The 21000-nt window shown below is 37.5% G+C and overlaps 1 protein-coding gene and 2 non-coding genes across 3 annotated transcripts in view; 2 read left to right on the top strand and 1 right to left on the bottom strand.

The window, feature by feature from the left end:
* Positions 1–21000, top strand: part of LOC105045508 (COP9 signalosome complex subunit 2-like) — a 69221-nt gene that overhangs the window by 19428 nt on the left and 28793 nt on the right. The gene's annotated exons all lie outside the window — the stretch shown is intronic.
* LOC114914254 (small nucleolar RNA R71) lies at positions 10420–10525 on the top strand. The gene has a single exon (XR_003801041.1). It is a non-coding gene; the product is annotated as a small nucleolar RNA R71 (small nucleolar RNA).
* LOC140858316 (small nucleolar RNA R71) lies at positions 19160–19265 on the bottom strand. The gene has a single exon (XR_012141882.1). It is a non-coding gene; the product is annotated as a small nucleolar RNA R71 (small nucleolar RNA).

The raw sequence follows: 21000 nt of genomic DNA, 5'->3' as shown, positions 1-21000 counted from the left end.
CCTAACCCCTTAAGTTTTTTTGTTGACCCTTATAATGAGCTTTAAGCCAATGACTCTCAAATCAGTTGGCTTTAGGACATTAGGTGTAGAACATCTCTCAAACTTACTGACTCGAGTCAAAAAAACTACGAGTTAAGACTGACTTTATAAAAAGTTCCTTCACATTCTCAGCTTTTGATGCAAACCATAACGCTTGCTTAGGCGAAGGGATCCGATTACTAAGTGAAAAATACTAAAAATTTATTTTATTAATCTAAATAGACTTTAAGATGGACTTTATACATACTTTGACCTTTTCACTTATACCCCTCATGAAGTAGATTCTTCATTGAGATCATTGGGTAGAAGGTTCTGGAATCACTCCAAAACTTGTTCTGATCTAAATCCTACCATTTATTGGGCTTTGCCCCTCAATATCTCTAAAATTATCTAAATCATTAATCACTCATCAATTAGAATGTCCAATTAACTTCAAATCGAGATAAAATCTAGTACACAAAACTTATTATGGTCATACTTGAGGACTTGATTAATTTAATTATTCTCTCTCTAACTTTATTTCCAGATTCTTCCTTTATGGGCATGATTTGTTCGTGACTTCATTTGGGCCTTAGATGGGATGCTTCCCCAACTTGGCTAGTCGTCCTTATTAAATTTCTATAAAATAAAAATTGGATAATTTGAAAAAAAATGCTGGGTTGCCTCTCAACAAACGCTAAGTTTAGAGCCTTTAGCCAAACTATGTCGATTTTCTTATGGTGGTTCATAGATCGGATCAACCAGCTCCACAGCTTCAATTTACTCTCCATCTCTTATACCATCCATATAGGGTTTAACTCAATGGCCATTTATCTTAAAAGTATTTCTCTGTTTTGGATCTCTAAGTTCTATGGCTCTATGGGGAAAAACTTAGATCATAATGAATAGTCCATCCTAACGCGAGCGAAGTTTACCAGAAAAAAATCTTAAACTTAAATTAAGGAGCCATACCTTTTGATTAGGTTCGAATATTTTTCTTGAAATAAATTTATCATGGTAAGTTTTAGTTTGAGCCTTATATATTTTAGCACTTTCATAAGCCTCATTACATAGTTTCTCTAATTTATTCAATTGAAGTCTCCTATTTGACCCCGTATTTTTTATATTAAATTAAAATTTTCTTATTTCCCAATATGCGCGATGTTCTAATTCTACCGGTAGATGACAAGGTTTTTCAAAAACAAGCCGGTAAGGGGACATTCCTATGGGGGTCTTGTAAGCATACGATAAGCCCATAGTGCATCATCTAATCTCTCAGGTCAATCTTTTTGTTCGGGCTTAATCATTTTTTGTAAGATCTTCTTTATTTTCCTATTGAAGATTTCTACCTGTTCACTGGTCTGGGGGTGATATGGAGTGGCCATCCTATGGAATGCTGAACTGTGCCGAATCAGTCGGTACACCCCGTACTAAGCCGGACCGGTAGGGAATCGGCACAGTTCGGCTAGTTCAAATGGTATACCGACGGAGGAGGGAGGGAAAAAGAGAAAAAGTGAGAAAGAGAGAGGAGGAGAGGGAGGGAGGCGGGAGCTGCTGGAGGTCGGCGGTGGCCCGCTGCGACCATCGGAGGGCCGCAAAAGCATCTGCGGCTCGTCGGTTCGTCTGATAGAGCTTTGAAATGAGCGAGAAAGAGAGAGAGAGAAGGGAAGAGATCATCGAAAATGGGAGCGGGCGGCGTCGCGGTCGTGGATGTGGGCTTCATCGATGTCGGGGGAGGGGGGTGGCGGAAGCGGTGCGGGCGACATCGCGGTCGCGGAACAGGGACTATCGCCCATGTTCATGCGATCTCCTTTTTTAAAAATGAAGATTAATAGTGAAGTCAGCAAACTATTTACCGACTTCACTATTTAAATTTTTTTTTAAAAAAATTAAAATCAATAAAGTCGAAAAATCATTTAGTGGCTTCACTTAAGTTTCGATTTTTTAAAAAAAAATCATAAAATAGGGACGCTGCGCGTGCGGACTGCGCCGTCCAATGACCACGGCGGCCAGTCGGAGGCCGTTTGATGGCCCTGTCTCCTTCCCCTCCTTTCTTTTCTTTCTTCCTCTCTCTCTCTCTCTCTTTTTCTTCTCCCGATTCGGATCCAGTGCCTTCGTCGGTTCGCTGTCGGTTCAGTATGGTATGGAATGATATCGAACCATACTATCGGTCAGTCGAAACGACTGTCGGTATCGAGACGGTGAACCTTGGGCCATCCTATGTGTTATTCCGTATTTTATCATTAATGCTTCAAAATGCCTATTTATGAAGTGCATACCCCCATCACTAATTATAGCCCTAGGACAATCGAACCGGCTTATAATATTCCATTGAATAAACCTGATTACCATCTTATGATCATTGGTTCGTGTTGCTATGGCTTCTACCCACTTAGATACATAATCTACTGCCACCAAAAATATACTTGTAACCACAAAAGGAAAGAAATGGGCCCATAAAGTCACTTCTCCAGACATCAAAGACTTCTGCTACTAAAATAGGGGATAGGGGCATCATATCTTTCTTTGAAATATTTTCTATTTGTTGACATCTCAAGCAATTACGGCTGAAATCATAGGCATTCTTAAACAATGTCAGCCAGTAAAAGCCACTCTGCAACACCTTTGCTGCAGTTTTTCTTCCACTAAAATGTCCCCCACAAGTTAATGAGTGGCAAAAGGTCAGGATACTTTGAACTTCATGCTCAGGGACACAATGCTGGATAATTTGATCTGGGCAAATTTTAAACAATTCTGGTTCTTCCCAAAAATAGTACTTTACTTGAGAAAAGAATCTATTTTTCTCTTGTTGGGTCCAGTGGGACGGAATTTGTCCTACTGCCAAGTAGTTAACTATGTGTGCAAACTAGAAAAGATTATTAGAAGAGGTTAAGAAGAGTTGTTCGTCAGGGAACCTATCTCTGATGGTTTCATTATTGATGTACGTCGTCAGGGCATCAAAAAAAATAAGCCCAATTCTAACTTATCACGTAGCTAAGGTGAATCAGGATCGTATCCACAGGGATCTCGGATAATTATTTAATAATTATTAGAAGAAAAAGAGAAGATAAATTTTAATTAATAATTAAGAAAGCAGTAATTTTAATTTAATTCACGAAAGAAAATCAAATAGGAAAGAAGCCTCGAAAATTCAGAATCCACTATGCAAAATATATTATATATATATATATATATTTATGTAGCAATGATGAGATTTGTAATTGAGATGGAGTGTAATTTATCTCGGATAGGTATGAACCATATCCTTAGATTATGGCTCATCTGTCCAGAGTATAGATTACCTTATCTCAACTACAAGTTAAAGATTTGAATTAAAAATACAATAATTTATCTCTCTTAAGTACGCACCGTACCTGTAGATCACGACGTGTCTGTGAAGAGTATAGGTTGTGCACGCTGAATCCAAACCTCTAAAGAAGAAAGAATATCAAATAAACATGAAACATAAAATACTTCTTTATTTCATTGCAACGAAAAATAAATACAAGAAAAAAAATAAATTTATGTTGCCAGCTTCATCATCTTCCCGAGTTGGAGAAATCTAGCCTTCCATGGAACTCTTACGCACTGACATCTTGTTGCTGAGGAGACTCTTGGACAACAGCTGGAAAATGTTTGATGGCAACAGAGGGAGAGACATGGGTTTTGATGTGGAGAAGAATGATGAAGGTGTCAACCCCATGATGTCTTCTGTGATCTTCTTTTTATAGACTTTATTTTGCGCATTCAAGCCGTATTTGTTTCGCATCTCAACAGCCTCTTCTTATCCGTATTTTTTTCATAAAATCGTGTGTCTTTTCGTGTTTATTTTTTGTTTAGCCATTCTCTCTACGATAGCTTCCACGAAATTTAAACCACGCTCTCTATTTGCCAATGCACGTCCATCCCATGCATTCAAGTTGCTGGGTCCCACATACTTTTTAAATGCCTTAGTGATCATACGCCAAGCCCAGCCAACATCTTCTTTATTTAATATTTTCATGTGGGTCTCTACTTTAAATCACCCATTACATGAAACTTGTTGTTGACTTTTTAAACTATTCCCTTTTCAAACTTCATGTGCTGTGGACCAGACCATGCAACCAACTCTTGTATACCAAAGCTTCTGTACATTGTGTGGGCTGCATGAAGAGGTTTTGGGCCTTCCATCATTTTGGGCTTTTGAATTTTATTCTGAACTTGAGTTAGGCTTGATTTTGAGCATTTCTTAGATTTGGACTCAATCTCCTAATTACCTGCAAAAGAGATTAAGAAGCATTAAATACCGACTAATAATGATTAAATAATATAATATTTAATGCTTCTAACATTATAATTTGTATTGATCACACTCCCCAACTCGAACTTTTACTCATCCTTGAGTAAAATAGATAAATCAGTAGTGTGTATAGACTCGTCCTTGAATTAAAAGTTATCTTGACAGTTCTAAGATCAGATGATACCCGACTAGACCATTAAAGTAATATTTCAGCGGATTATCAATTCTACCCATCAATGGTTGAGTGAAGTCCATAGAATTTTTAGAGTTTTTTTCTTTCACCAACTTTCCACTTCATTCTTTAAGTCTTCTAACTTGTTGTGGGCTTAGTGTAGTGTCTTTTTGCAATTTAGTCTATTTATTCTTTTTTTTTGAATGTATAGTCAGTGCAATGTCCTAACTCCTTAAGCTTTCTAGTTGATCCATGTAACGAGCTTTAGGCCAATGACTCCCAAACCAATTGGCTTTAGGACATTAGGTGCAGAGCACCCCTTAGGCTTACTCGAGTCAAAAAGACTATGAGTTAAGACTGACTCTACAAGAGGTTTCTTTGTATGCTCACTTTTTGATGCGAATAACAATGCTTACTTAGGAGAAGGGGCTCGGTTACTCAGTGAAAAATGCTAAAAACCTATTTTATTAACTGGATAAACTTTAACTTCAAGGTGGACTTATTTTTTTTTTGCAAACTTCGATTTTTTCACTTATACCCTCATGAAGTAGATTCCTTATTGAGATCATTGGGCAGAAGGTTCTAGAATTACTCCAAAATTCATTCTGGTATTCTGGTCCAAACTCTACCATTTATTGGGCTTTATTAATAATTTATCCCTTAATATTTCTAAAATTATCTAAACCATTAATCATTCATTAATTAGAATGCCCGATTAACTTAATTCGAGACAAAATCTGGTACACAAAACTGATTATAATCATATTTTGAGGACTTGATTAATTTAATTATTCTCTTCCCCCTGTCTTTATTTCTATTGTCCTTAATGGAAGAAAAGAAAAAAAATAGAATAGAAAAAAAAATTATAAGGAAAGATACCACCTGAGTTCGATGTGCTCGTTTATTATCGGATAAGAGGTTCTTCCTTTGCGGGTGTGGTTTGTTCGTGACTCCATTTGGGTTTTAGATGGGATGCTCCCTCCAACTTGTTTGATTGTCGTTCTCAGGTTTTCTTAGCAAAAGAAAAGAAAATAGATGAAATGCATAAGCTGGGTTGCCTCCTAGGAGCGTTAAGTTTAAAATCTTCAGTCAGATTGTGCTTAGTATCATTCTATTGGATCCACTAGATCAACAGATTCAATTAGCTGTCCATCATTGATTCCTTCCAGATATGATTTCAGACGCTGGCCATTTACCTTAAAAGTGTTTCCCTGTTTAGGTTCTCTGAGTTCTACAGCTCCATGGGAAAATACTTGGGTCACGATGAAGGGTCCATCCCAGCATGAGCGAAGTTTTTCAGGAAAAAGATGCAACCTAGAATTGAAGAGCCATACTTTCTGATTGGGCTCAAATGTTTTTCGTGCAATGAATTTATCATGGTATGTTTTAGTTTGGGCTTTATAAATTTTAGCACTTTCTTACGCTTCATTGCGTAGCTCTTCTAACTCATTCAATTGGAGTCTTCTATTAGAACCTGTAGTTTTCATATCAAAATTAAATTTCTGTATGGCCCAAAATGTACGATGTTCTAATTTGACTGGTAAGTGACAAGCCTTTCCAAAGACAAGTCGATACGAAGACATTCCTATGGGTGTTTTAAAAGCCGTACGGTAAGCCCATAGCGCATCATCCAAGCATGCTGACCAATCCTTTCCATCAGGTCTTACCATTTTTTCAAGAATATGTTTGATCTCCCTATTGGAGACTTCAATTTGGCCACTTGTCAGGGGGTGATAAGGTGTGGCAACTTTATGGGTTATTCCATATTTTTTCATTAAATTTTCAAAGTGCTTATTCATGAAGTGTGTACCCCCGTCACTTATGATGGCTCTTGGGCATCCAAACCGACTAAAGATGTTATGTTGAATGAACTTGATTACAACTTTATGATCATTGGTTCTGGTTGCTATTGCCTTTATCCATTTTGAAACATAGTCTACTGCGACCAAAATATACTCAAATCCAAATGAGGAAGGAAAGGGTCCCATGAAATCAATCTCCCAAACATCGAAAATTTCTACGATAAGAATAGGGGACAGGGGCATCATATCTTTTCTTGAAATATTTCCTGTTTGTTGGCATCGCATGCAATTATGGCTGAATTCATGTGCATCTCTGAATAGTGTCGGCCAGTAAAATTTACTCTGCAACACCTTTGCTGCAGTTTTTCTTCCACTAAAATGTCCCCCACATGCCAGCGAGTGACAGAAGGTAAGAATATTTTGGACTTCACACTCGGGGACACAACGTTGGATCACTTGATCTGAGCAATATTTGAACAACTCTGGTTCTTCCCAGAAATAGTATTTTACTTGGGAAAGAAATCTTTTTTTCTCTTGTTGGGTCCAGTGAGATGGGATCTATCCCACTGCCAAGTAATTGATTATATGAGCAAACCAAAGAAGAACAGTGGAAGAGATTGAAAAGAGTTGTTCGTCCGGAAACCTATCTTTGATCGCTTCTTTATTGTGTTCTATCAAGATCTTAGAAATATGATCTGCTACCAAGTTTTCGGAACCCTTTTTGTCTAAATTTCTAAATCAAATTCTTCTAATAGAAGGATCCATCTAATCAGCCTTGGTTTTGTATCCCTTTTTGATAGCAGATGTTTCAGTGCTGCATGATCAGAGTATACCAGGACCTTGGAGCCCAGAAGATATGATCTAAATTTTTCTAAGGCAAACACAACTGCGAGCAACTCTTTTTCGATCGTGGTATAGTTCAATTGGGTATCTGAAAGAGTTTTGCTTGCATAATATATTACATATGGTTCTCGATTAAATCTTTGCCCTAATACTGCCCCTATAGCATTATCAGAAGCATCACACATAATTTCGAACGGTAGGATCCAATCTGGAGGTTTTATGATTGGTGCAGTGGTTAAGGCAGTTCTGAGCGTATTGTAAGCAGCCATGCAATCTTCATTAAAATCGAAAGAATTTTTCTTGGCTAGGAGATTGCACAAGGGTCATGTGATTTTGCTAAAATTTTTAATGAAATGCCTATAGAAACCCGCATGGCCTAAAAAGGATCGTACTTGTTTAATCGAGGTTAGGGGAGGTAATTTCGAAATTACTTCAATCTTGGCTTTATCTACTTCGATCCTTCGCTCGGATACAATATGTCCGAGCACGATTTCCTCACGAACCATAAAATAGCTCTTCTCCCAACTTAAAATCAGATTTGTTTCCACACATTGTTGAAGGATCTTGGTTAGGTTCTAAAGATAGTCATCAAAAGTAGGGCCGAATATCAAAAAATCATCCATGAAGACCTCTAGGAATTTGTCAACCATATCAGAAAAGATGGCCAAAATACATCATTGAAAAGTGGCTGGTGCATTACAGAGATCGAACGGCATACGTCTGAATGCGAACATTCCAAATGGGTATGTGAAGGTGATTTTTTCTTGATCGATAGGGAACACCGGAACCTGATTATATCCTGAATATCCATCTAGAAAATAGAAGAAACTTTGTCCTGCTAGCCATTCTAAGATTTGGTCAATAAAATGCAAAGGAAAATGATCTTTTCTAGTGACGGCATTCAGCTTGCGGTAGTCCACACATACTCGCCAATCAGTTGTTGTACGAGTAGGAATTAACTCACCCTTGTCGTTCTCTACTACAGTAATACCTGATTTCTTAGGTACTACCTGGGTTGGACTAACCCATTGGCTATCCGAAATCGGATAGATGATACCAGCATCAAGCCATTTTACTACTTTCTTTTTCACAACTTTTCGCATATTCGGATTCAATCTTCGTTGCATGTCCCTATGTGGTTTGGCCTCAGCCTCACAGTGAATGCGATGCATGCAAACAGGAGGACCTATACCCTTTAGATCAGCAATTGTCCATCCTATGACTTCTTTATGCTTTTTGAGCACCCTTACAAGTTGTTTCTCCTAGTCAGTGGTTAGGTCGGATGCAATGATCACTGGTAGAGTATCATTGGTCCGAGAAAAGAATATTTCAGCATGACAGGAAGAGATTTTAGCTCTAGGATAGGTGGTGCTTCTAAGGATGGTACTAGAGGACTTGATTGAGTCGGTAATTGCTCATATTTTACAGTCCAAGGGAGAATGGTATCAAACTTGAGAGGTTCTAGCAAAGCATGTACTTCTTCAGTGTACCCATCAATATCCAAATTATCTACTCTAAGATATGTTAGGCATGCCCGTAAAGGATCTGAGTTGAGCAAGGCAAGGGCGTTATCTTCTACAACTTCCTCTAGCATGTTGATCTCGTTATGGTCGTATGTGGGTGGTCCTTGAAATGCATTGAAAATATTTAATCTCAGCTTCTTGTTTTCGAAAGATGCATCCATAACCCCCATCCTACAATTTATACAAGCATTAGCGGTTGCTAGGAAGGGTCTTCCTAGAATGATTGGTATTTGGCTGGGATTGCTGCCAGATTTCATATCCAGCACAAGAAAGTCAACAGGAAAGTAAAATTCATCTACTTTCACCAACACATCTTCTAGTATTTCATGGATACCTTAATAGATCGATCTGCTAGTTGTAAAGTTACCGTTGTAGGTTTTAACTCTCCAAATCCAAATAGGTCATAAATAGAGCTTGGGAGAAGGTTGACACTTGCACCCAAATCTAATAATGCCTTTTTAATCGTGAGATCCCTTATGACACAGGATATAATTGGGGTACCTGGATCCTTTAGTTTGGATGGGGTACTTTGTTGAAAAATTGAGCTGGCCTGCTCAATTAGGTGTATTTTTCTTGGTATCTGTGCCTTAAATTTTCGTTTTTGTGTGAACAGATCCTTAAAGAATTTGGCGTATGCAGGAACTTGCTTAATAGCATCAAGAAGTGGTAAGTTTATTTGAACCTGTTTGAAAAGTTTTAACATTTCATTCATCTTAATACCCTTTTTGTCGAAAAACAGAGGAGATTCTAAAGCACTGGGAAATGGAGCCTTAAGTGCAGGTGCTAGGTTAACAGATTCTTCCCTCTCTTTTGGTTTCTTCTTTTTTGGTGTGGTCGGTATTGGTGGCTCCGGTTGCTAGGTTACTTCAGATTGATTTAAGATTTTTCCACTTCTAAGGGTCATAATCGATTGGGCATGTTCGAAAAAAATTTCGAGACTGGTGGAGCTCTCAGCCATGTATTGTCCTTTTGGGTTATTGATGGGCTGACTTGGTAATTTACCTTCCTCCCTTCTACTAAAAGCTGTTGCTAACTATCCTATTTGGGTTTCTAGCTTTGCTATTGATTGTGTATGGGAGTGGAGTTGGGTGTTCATTTCTAGTCCTTTAAGTACTTGCAGCACCTTTTCTTCAAAAGCTGAGCTATGGGTATTTGGGGTGGATTGAGGAGGGTTCTGGTATTGTGACTGGGGTGGATGCCTAGAAGTCGTACCCAGATAACCTGATCCTTGTTGTATCGGAGGAATCATTGGTTGTGATTTTCATAAAAAATTCGGATGGTTCTTCCATCCTGGGTTGTATGTACTAGAATAGGGATTGTTCGTGCTAGAATAAAGATTGTTCCCTAGTCTATGAGTGGTTTGGGTTTGATGGACTTGCTCTTGTATATATTCAGGAAACTGTGGTGCAGTTGGACACTCACTCACAAAGTGAGTGCGGCTTGAACGTAGTGCACATATATCTTGCTTCTGATTAGATGGAGAAGGGGAATGTCCTATACTTAATAATCGATATAATTTTTGGGATAATTCATCTATCTTATGATGGATATCTATGGCATTTCCTACTTCATAGATTCCACCCCTCTTTGGGTTTAACATGGGTTTGTCTCTAACAGAGGCAGACATATGATGTAATGAATTTTCACTTAAAGTTTCAAACAGTTGCCATGCCTCATCTTCACTTTTGAGCATGAATGTCCCACCGCATGATGCATCAACCATTTGTCGGTGTCTTTCAGATAGTCCATCATAAAAACATTGGACTAACTGCCACTTGGGTACAACATGATGGGGATATTTTCTAATAAGTTCCTTTAACCTCTCCCATGTTTCATGAAACATTTCTCCATCTAGTTGGAAAAAATTAGTTATGGCTTTTCTTATTTGATTAGTTTTTCCTATGAGAAATTTTCTTAAGAAATTCTCTTTGGAGCTGGTCCTAGGTTGATATAGTCAAGGAATCCAAAGTATGTAGCCAATATTTGGTTTTGTCCTTGAGTGAGAAAGAAAATAATTTCAACATAAGGGCATCATCGGAGAATTTGTGAATCTTGACTGTTGAGCATGTCTCAAGAAATTCGTCAAGATGCTTATAAGGATCCTTGTTACTAAGTTAATAAAATGAGGGTAATATTTGGATTATACTGGACTTAATTTCATATTGGATCTACAGAGGGCACTTGAATACAAGGAGAGTAGGTATATGTGGAAGGAGTAAAATACTCCTTCAATTGTCTAGGCAGATCATTCTCCTGATTTCGGTCCATATTTCTCGTTTGTTAGCTCTAAAGGTTCTTTCTATTTCTGGATCAAAAGGTAGGATTTCTGGTCGTAACGATCTACGACCAAGCATACACCTTAAAATAAAAATTTTTCAATTTTTATAGGATTTTTTTTTTAATTTTAAAATTTTCAAACACTTACTCAAATAATTTATTTCTATCCTAGGTTATCTTAAATCTAGACAACTCCTAACTGCCAAAGCTATCTTGGAGCCCTCCAAGTCAGAAACTGACTAAGTAACTAGCCAGGTAAGGGTAAGATCGGTGGGAGGCTCCCTGTGCTTTCATAACGGACCTAATTAGAGAACCACCTTTCTTCGGGCTCTTGTCCTTGAACCCCTTTCCTAGACACCAGTCAACTAATCAATCCTGATCCGGTCCAACTCTGTCGAGTGCCTTGTCCTAGTGAGCTCGAACACCTAAGTGGTCAACGTCTAATTAATTTTAAGTTAGGCTTAGATATGCAAAATGAAGATTATGGTTTGTGGGCTAAGGAAGGGTGATCAAATCTCCATCTTATTTGATTAATGGGTTAAGTGCCCTTAAAGTTAATTATGGATATACAATGCAAAACAAATAAGGTGTCCAATCGAGTTAAAATTTTTATATTTTCGATTACGCTACATTAATTAAGTGTTATGAAATGTCTCTTTTTTTTTTTAGGATTTATGGTTTTATCTTTTTTTTATAGATATTTATATATATATATATATATATATTTTTGGGTTTTGCAAAAAAAATAAATTTAAATAATTAAGCAATAAATCACTAAGTTATAAAAAAAAATCTCTAAAATTAAAAGGCATTAAATTAATTATGCAAATAAGGTAATCTAGTTAGGAAGCAATAAAAAAAGTTAAAGTAAGAAATAAAAACTGAAAAGCTGAAAAATATATGTTTTTTTTTTCAAATTAACTGTGCCAAGATCCCCAGCAATGGCGTCAAAATTTGATGCATGTCATCAGGGCATCAAAAAAAAAAACCCAATTCTAACTTATCACATAGCTAGGGTGAATTGGGATCATATCCACAGGGATCTCGGACAATTGTTTAATAATTATTAGAAGAAAAAGAGAAGATAAATTTTAATTAATTATTAAGAAAGCAGTAATTTTAATTTAATTCACAAAAGAAAATCAAATAGGAAAGAAGTCTCAAAAATTCAGAATCCACCATGCAAAATAGATTATATATATATATATATATATTTTATGTAGCAATGATGAGATTTGTAATTGAGATGTAATTGAGATGGAGTGTAATTTACCTCGGATAGGTATGAACCATATCCTTGGATTGTAGCTCATCCGTCTAGAGTATAGATTACCTTATCTCAACTACAAGTTAAAAATTTGAATTAAAAATACAATAATTTATCTCTCTTAAGTACGCACCGTACTTGTAGATCACGGTGTGCCTGTGAAGAGTATAGGTTGTGCACGCTGAATCCAAACCTCTAAAGAAGAAAGAATATCAAATAAACATGAAGCACAAAATAATTCTTTATTTCATTGCAAAGAAAAATAAATACAAGAAAAAGAAAATAAATTTATGTTGCCGGCTTCATCGTCTTCCTGAGTTGGAGAAATCTAGCCTTTTATGGACCTCTTACGCACTGACATTCTATTGCTGAGGAGACTCTTGGACAACAGCTGGAAAATGTTTGATGGCAACAGAGGGAGAGACATGGATTTTGATGTGGAGAAGAATGATGAAGGTGTCAATCCCACGACGTCTTCTGCGATCTTCTTTTTATAGACTTTATTTTATGCGTTCAAGCCGTATTTGTTTCGCATCTCAACAGCCTCTTCTTATCCATATTTTTTTCATAAAATCGTGCGTCTTTCCATGTTTATTTTCTGTTTAGCCATTCTTTCTCTGATAGCTTCCACGAAATTTAAACCACGCTCACCGTTTGCCAATGCACGTCCATCCCATGCATTCAAGTTGCTGGATCCCACATACTTTTTAAATGCCTTAGTGATCACACGCCAAGCCCAGCCAATATCTTCTTCATTTAATATTCCCGTGTAGGTCTCTACTTTAAATCACCCATTACGTGAAACTTGTTGTTGACTTTTTAAACTATTCCCTTTTCAAACTTCATGTGCTGTGGACTAGACCATGCAACCAACTCTTGTATACCAAAGCTTATGTACATTGTGTGGGCTGCATGAAGAGGTTTTGGGCCTTCCATCATTTTGGGCTTTTGAATTTTATTCTGAGCTTGAGTTAGGCTTGATTTTGAGCATTTCTTGGGTTTGGACTCAATCTCCTAATTACCTGCAAAAGAGATTAAGAAGCATTAAATACCGACTAATAAAGATTAAATAATATAATATTTAATACTTCCAACATTATAATTCATGTATTGATCAATTATTGTGTTCTATCAAGATCCTAGAGATATGATCTGCTACCGCATTTTGGGAATCCTTATCTAAAATTTTTAAATCAAATTCTTATAGCAAAAGGATCCATCTAATCAGCCCAAGCTTTGTATCCTTCTTGGATAGCAGATATTTCAATGCTGCATGATCAGAATAAACTAAGACCTTGAAGCCCAAAAGGTATGACCTAAATTTATCTAGGGCAAACACAACTGCAAGCAATTCTTTTTCGATCATGGTGTAGTTCAATTGAGCATCCGAGTTTCTTGCATAGTAAATCACATGTGGTTCCTTATTAAATTTTTACCCTAAAACTGTCCCTACAGCATAATCAGAAGCGTCACACATAATTTTAAATGGTAGGGTCCAATCTGAAGGTTTAATAATTGGTGCAGTAGTCAAGGCTATTTTAAGTGTATTATAGGCGGCTAGACAGTCTTCATTAAAATCAAAAGAATTTTCTTTAGCTAGAGGATAACACAAAGGTCGTGAAATTTTGCTAAAGTCCTTAATAAAGCACCTATAAAATCCTGCGTGTCCTAGGAAGGATCATACTTGCTTAACTGAGGTTGGGGGTGGTTAGTTTCAAGATTACTTCAACTGTTACTTTATCTACTTCGATCCTCCACTTGGATACAATATGTCCGAGCATGATTCTCTTGCGAACCATAAAATGGTTCTTTTTCCAACTCAACACCAGATTTGTCTTCACACATCATTTAAGTACATTAGTTAAATTTTGGAGACAGTCATCAAAGGTAGGGCCAAAAATAGAAAAATCATGCATGAAAATTGTCAAAAATTTATCGACCATATCAGAAAAAATAGCTATAATGCACCGCTGAAAAGTGGTCGGTGCATTGTATAGTCCAAAAGGCATCCTACGAAAGGCAAAAGTACCATAAAGACAGATAAAGGCGGTTTTCTCTTGGTCTTCTAGGAATACAGGTACTTGATTATATCCTGAATATCTATCCAAGAAGTAGAAGTAACTTTGATCCGCTAACCGTTATAGGATTTGGTCAATAAGAGGCAATGGGAAGTGGTCTTTCTTAGTTACGGCATTAAGTTGCTTATCGTCCACATATACTCACCAATCGGTTGCTGTGCGAGTAGGTAATAGCTCACCTTTCTCATTTTCTACAATGGTGATTTCTGACTTCTTCGGTACTACTTGGGTCGGGCTGATCCATTTGCTGTCAAAAATTGGATAGATAATACCTATATCTAGCCATTTTACTATCACTTTCTTTACTACCTCCCGCATGTTTGGATTCAATTTACGTTACATGTCCCTATGTGGTTTGGCCTTGGCCTTGCAATGAATGTGATGCATGCAAATGGAAGGATCTATGCCTTTCAAATCAGCAATTGTCCATCCTATGGCCTCTTTGTGCTCTTTGAGCACACCTACAAGTTGGTCTTCCTGATCAGTGGTTAGGTCAGAGGAAATGATTATTGGAAGAGTCTCATTGGATCCGAGAAATGAATATTTCATTGTGTCAGGAAGAGGCTTTAACTCTAGGATAGGTGGCGCTTTTAGAGATGGTACTAGAGGGCTCGATTGGGTCAGTAATTGTTCATATTTTATAGTCCAAAAGGGGGTGGTGCTAAAATTTGGTGGTTCTAATAGTGCATTTACTTCTCTGGTATACCCATCAATGTCAAAATCATCCACTCCAAAGTGTGCTAAGCATGCCTGTAAAGGGTCTGAGTTGAGCAAGGTAGGGATTTTATCTTCTACAATTTCCTTTAGCAGGTTGATTTCACTATGGTCGAAAGTAGGTGGTTTCTGTGCTGCATTAAAAATATTCAATCTCAGCGTCTTGTTTCCGAAAGACACATCCATGACCCCAATCCTATAGTTTATGCAAGCATTAGCGGTTGCTAGGAAGGGTCTACCTAGGATGATTGGTATTTGGCTAGGGTTGCTACCAGGTTCCTTATCTAACACTAGAAAATCTACAGGGAAGTAAAATTCATCTACTTTTACCAACACATCTTCCAACATTCCATGGGGTACTTTAATTGATCGGTCTGCTAATTTTAAGGTTACTGTCATAGGTTTCAACTCTCCAAATCTGAATAGATCATAGACAGAGCTCGAGAGAAGGTTAACACTCGCACCTAAATCTAACAATACTTTCTTAATCGTTAGGTCTCTTATGACACAGGATATTATTGGGTATCAGGATCCTTAAGTTTGGGTGGGATTATTTGTTGAAAGATTGAGCTGACTTGTTTAGTCAAGTGGACCTTCTTTGGTGTGTGTGCCTTAGTTCTTCATTTCTGTGTGCACAGATTTTTTAGGAATTTGGCATAGGTTGGGACTTGTTTAATAGCATCAAGAAGGGATAAATTTATTTGGACTTGTTTGAACAGTTCAAGCATTTCATTCATTTTTATGTCCTTGTTGAGAGGTAGAGGGGATTCTAAAGTACATGGGAATGGGGCCTTAGATGCAGGTGCTGGGTCAGTAGGTTTTTCTCTCTCTATAGATTTTTTCTTTTCTGGCTTGGCCTGCATTAGTTGTTCTAGTTGTTGGGTTATCTCAGGCTGATTTATGATTTTTCCACTTCTAAGGGTAATGACAGACTTGACATGTTCGGAAAGTCTCTGGGCCAGTAGAGCTCTCAGCCATATATTGTCCTTTTGGGTTACTGACGAGCTAATGAGGTAATTTGCCTTTCTCACTTCTACTAAAGGCTGTTGCTAGCTGACTTATCTGGGTTTTTAGCTTTGTAATTGACTGTGTGTGGGAGTGCAAAATCTGTAGTGCTTGCAGAACCTTCTCCCCAAAGGTATTGTTTGACGAAGGTTGTGGGTTCTATGCATATTGTGGGTATGGAGCCGGTTTATAGGCTCCCTCAGAATAACTTGGTCTTGGCATTAGGAGCCTAGCAGCAGGTTGTTGGGCCCAAAAAAAATTAGGATGGTTTCTTGATAAATACTTAATTTAAGTCATTTAAAGCAGAAAATTATATTTAATTTATTTTATTTATTAAGAATTTGATGCTTCTTTTTATGTTTTACAGGAAAGATACTCGTCGATACAAAGAGTCTGATTCATAGATCAAAAAGACTAAAGTTTGAAGAAAATTGGACTTAAAATAAAATTAAAATAAAAGAAAGACGCATCCGGTATTATAGAAAATGAAGATACTATGCAAGGAATCCAAAAAAGATATAGATGTCATTGTGAAGAAACAAAAGTTTCTTTTTGGAAGTGGAATAAAAAAGGTAGCGTGAAGTTCATGCTGTTCCTGGACGCGGCGTGACAGTGGGCGAGCGCGCGGGCAAGCGCGCGGGTGAGTGCGCGGCGCGGACGCGGCGTGAGCGCGGGCGGACACACAGCGGGCGGATGCGAGCAGGCGCGCGCACGGCGGGCGCGGCAGCGGGCACGCGGGACGGCGGGTTCGCGAGGAGAATTTGGCATGGCAGACACAGCGGCGAGCAAATTAAAGGAAAAAAAAAATTATTTGGAAATGCTTCAAGTGGAAAAATTTGTATTTTCTTTATCTGTTTGTGATCTTTTCATCTCATCCATCCATTTTTTAGTCATTAGTATTTTCTTTAGTCCCACATCGGAAAATCATGTAAAACTCCTCCCTCCTAACACCTATAAAAAGGCTTTTGTACTCCCATTGGAGGAGGAGCCCAGAAATTCTTCTAGAGCCTTGCATAGAGGAATAGAAAGGGACTACTTCATGAGCAGCTAGGCTAGCAGTCTCGGGAGTGGAGAAAAAATTTTGTAACGACACAGAGATGGTTTATTGTTCTAAACTTTCCTGTATTTCTTTATATGCAATAAAGATTATGCTTTTTATTTAAATCGTCATGAGTTCTTTATTTGCTCCCTTTTATATGCTTTTATTTATGCTTTCTTGTTAGATTAATATTAGGAACAACTTTTACTTTCCGGAGACGCGCCGTGATCTACGGATACGGGGCGTGCCGAGGAAAGAAGAGTTGTTTACCTAGTACTTTTCGGAGACGCGCCATGATCTACGGATACGGAGTGTGCCGAGGAAAGATAGGTATTTTTTCTAAGATTAATCGTATCTATTTAATTAAAAAAAAGAGATACAACTCTGCTAGTGCAAAATTAATTCAAAACTCCTGAGCTCTTTATTTTTCTAATAACATTAATTTTAAGGTAATTTATTTTTTAAATAAAAAACAACGCTTCTTTCTTTTATTTTGCAATCTCAACTTAGCCCAAGATCCCTGAGGATACGATCTCGACTCATCCTATCTACGTAGTGAGTAGAGTTATTTTTGGTGCTATCAACGACTACGCATCAAATTTTGGCGCCGTTGTCGGAGATCTTGGCACGGTTGAATTAAAAAATTGAAATTTTTTTAAAAAAAAAATGCTTTTCAGTTTTTATTTCTCGCTTTAATTTTTTTTCAGTGCTTTCTAGCTAGATAATCTTATTTGCATAATTACATAATTACCTTGCATAACTAATTTACTACTTTTTAATCTTAAGAATTTTTCTGCTTAGAATAATTTGCTACTTTTTATAGCCTAGTGATTTATTGCTTTTTAGACTTAATCACTTAAACTATTTTCTTGCAAAACTAAAAAAAATAAAAAATAAAAAAAATATATATATATAAAAAGATAAAACTATAAATCTTTTTTTTTAAAAAAAAAGAGAAGCTACTGACATTTCATAACACTTAATTAAAATAGCGTAACCTCAAATATAAAAATTTCTAACTTGATTGGACACCTTGTTTCTTTGCATTGCATCTCCATAATTAATCTTAAGGGCAATAACCCATTAACCAGATAAGGTGGAGATTTGATCACCCTTCCTTGGCCCAAAAATTATATCCTTCATTTTGCATTAAACCAAGCCTTAATTTTAAAATCAACTAGACGTCAGCCCTAGAAATTTCGAGCTCAATAGGACAAGAAAGCTCTAGAGTTGAACCGAGTGCAGATTGGTTAATTGCTTGGTGTCTAAGGCAAGTGGTTAAAGAAAGTGATTTTTAATTGGTTCCGTTGACTGACCTGGCCAACTCAGTTGGTGTCTAAGGAAAGCAACGAGCAGGGAACCTTCCACATCTTACGCTTACCTGGCCGAGTCAGTTAGTCAGTCTTGAGCTTGGAGTGCTCAAAGGCAGTCTTGAAAGTTAGGAGCTGTCTAGATCTAAGTTAACCTTAGGATAGAGAGTCTATGCTTGTTTAAGTTGATTGCAATTAACATCTAAACATTAACTAATTTCTTCCTTTTCATAGATTTAAGATTCTTAGGTTCTTCTCTTTAGATTTTCTTCATTCTTTTCTCACTTTATTATAAAAAAATATATATTATAAAAAGAAAAATTTTCTGTGTTTGCTCTACAGTATAATTGTAAGGTGTATGCTTGGCCGTAGATCGTTACGACCGAAAATCCAACCTTTTGATCCAGAAATAGAAAGAACCTTTAGAGCCAACAGACGTAAAAATATGGACCGAAATCAGGAGAATGATCCACCCAAGCAACTGAAGGAGTACTTTACTCCTTCCACATATACCTACTCTCCTTGTATTCAAGTGCCCCCTGTGGAGGCCACTCAATATGAAATTAAGTCCAGTATAATCCAAATGTTACCTTCATTTTATGGACTTAGTAATGAGGACCTTTATAAACATCTTGAAGAATTTCTTGAGATATGCTCAACTGTCAAAATTCACAACTTCTCCAATGATGCTCTTAGGTTAAAATTATTCCCTTTCTCACTTAAGGACAAAGCCAAATACTGGCTACATACTTTGGATTCCATGACTATATCAACCTGGGACCAGTTGCAAGGAGAGTTTCTCAAAAAATATTTTTCCATAGGAAAAACTAATCAAATAAGAAAAGTCATAACTAGTTTTTCCCAATTAGATGGAGAAATGTTTCATGAAACATGGGAGAGATTAAAGGACCTTATTAGAAAATATCCCCATCATGCTGTACCCAAGTGGCAGTTAATCCAATATTTTTATGATGGGCTATCGGAAAGACATCGACAAATGGTCGATGCATCATGCGGTGGGACATTCATGCTGAAAAATGAGGATGAGGCATGGCAACTGTTTGAAATTTTAAGTGAAAATTCATTACATCATATGTCTGCCTCTATTAGAGATAAACCCATGTTAAACCCAAAGAGAGGTAGAATATATGAAGTAGGAAATGCCATAGATATTCATCATAAGGTAGATGAACTGTCCCAAAAATTAGATCGTCTTCTAAATACTGGACAATCCCCGATTCCACCTAACCCAATCCAAGAAGTTTGTGCATTGTGTGCAAGTCCGAACCATTTTGTTAGTGAATGTCCAGCCGCACCTCAATTTCCTGAGTTTATGCACGAGCAGGTTCAGCAAGCTCAAGTCCAACAAGCTCGCAGACCAGAAAATGATCCATATTCGAACACTTATAACCCCGGCTGGAGAAACCATCCAAATTTTTTCTGGAGACCACAACCAGTGGTTGGTCCTGCCACACCTCGACCTCAATATCAAGAACCAACATATAGGCATGGACCATACCATCAATTTCAAAATGTTCCTCAATCGTCTACTACTGGTCAAAGCTCAGCTTTTGAGGAAAAAGTTCTGAAAGCACTAGAACGATTAGAAGTCAACACTCAGACCCTTAACTCCCACACACAATCCATTGCTAAGCTAGAGACCCAAATAGGTCAACTAGTGACTGCATTCAGTAGGAGGAAAGGAGGAAAATTACCTAGCCAACCCGAGAGCAACCCAAGAGGACAATTTGTGATTGAGAGTTTTAATATCCCAGAAGCTTTTTCTGAACATGCCAAATCAATCATGACTCTGAGAAGTGGGAAGGTCATTGAACATACTAGTAAAACCAATGAGACCGACCCTAAACCTCTAACCGAATCCAAATCACCCAAGAACAAGGAGGACCTGAAAATAGAGAAGGAACCAACTGCACCGGAATCATCTTACTTGCCTAAAGCCCCATTTTCGGATGCCCTGAAAGCCCCTATTCATGCAGATAAGAAGGAAGGAAAACTCGATGAGATGTTGGAATTGTTTAAGCAAGTCCAAATTAATCTTCCCCTTCTAGACGCAATCAAACAGGTCCCTGCTTATGCCAAATTTTTGAAGGATTTGTGCACCCAAAAACGTAAATCTAGATCACAAATCCCAAAAAAAGTACGTTTCATTGAACAGGCTAGTTCTGTCTTCCAGCATGCCACTCCTCCAAAGCTTAAGGACCCAGGAGCCCCCATCATTTCCTGTGTTATAGGAGATTATCACATTGAAAAAGCTCTTCTGGATTTAGGGGCAAGTGTGAATCTTTTACCTAGTTCGGTGTATGAACTTTTTGGATTCGGAGAACTGAAACCCACATCAGTCACACTGCAGTTAGCCGACAGATCAATTAAGGAACCACGTGGAATGCTTGAGGATGTCTTGGTCAAGGTAGATGAGTTTTACTTTTCAGTTGATTTTCTGGTTCTCGATATGGAATTAAGTGGCAACCCCAGACAAATTTCCATTATCTTAGGACAACCCTTCCTAGCTACGGCAAATGCATGCATTAATTGTAGGACAGGAGTCATGGACGTATCGTTTGGGAATAAGAAACTAAGACTGAATGTGTTTGGTGCTTCCCAAGGACCATCGATGGATAGTTGCTTCGAAGTAGATACACTAAAAGATATTAT

This window comes from Elaeis guineensis, chromosome 5 (genome assembly GCF_000442705.2).
Source record: "Elaeis guineensis isolate ETL-2024a chromosome 5, EG11, whole genome shotgun sequence".
Lineage (NCBI taxonomy): Eukaryota > Viridiplantae > Streptophyta > Magnoliopsida > Arecales > Arecaceae > Elaeis > Elaeis guineensis.
The sequence above is the reverse complement of the archived record's forward strand: the minus strand, read 5'-3'. Positions and strand labels throughout refer to the sequence as shown.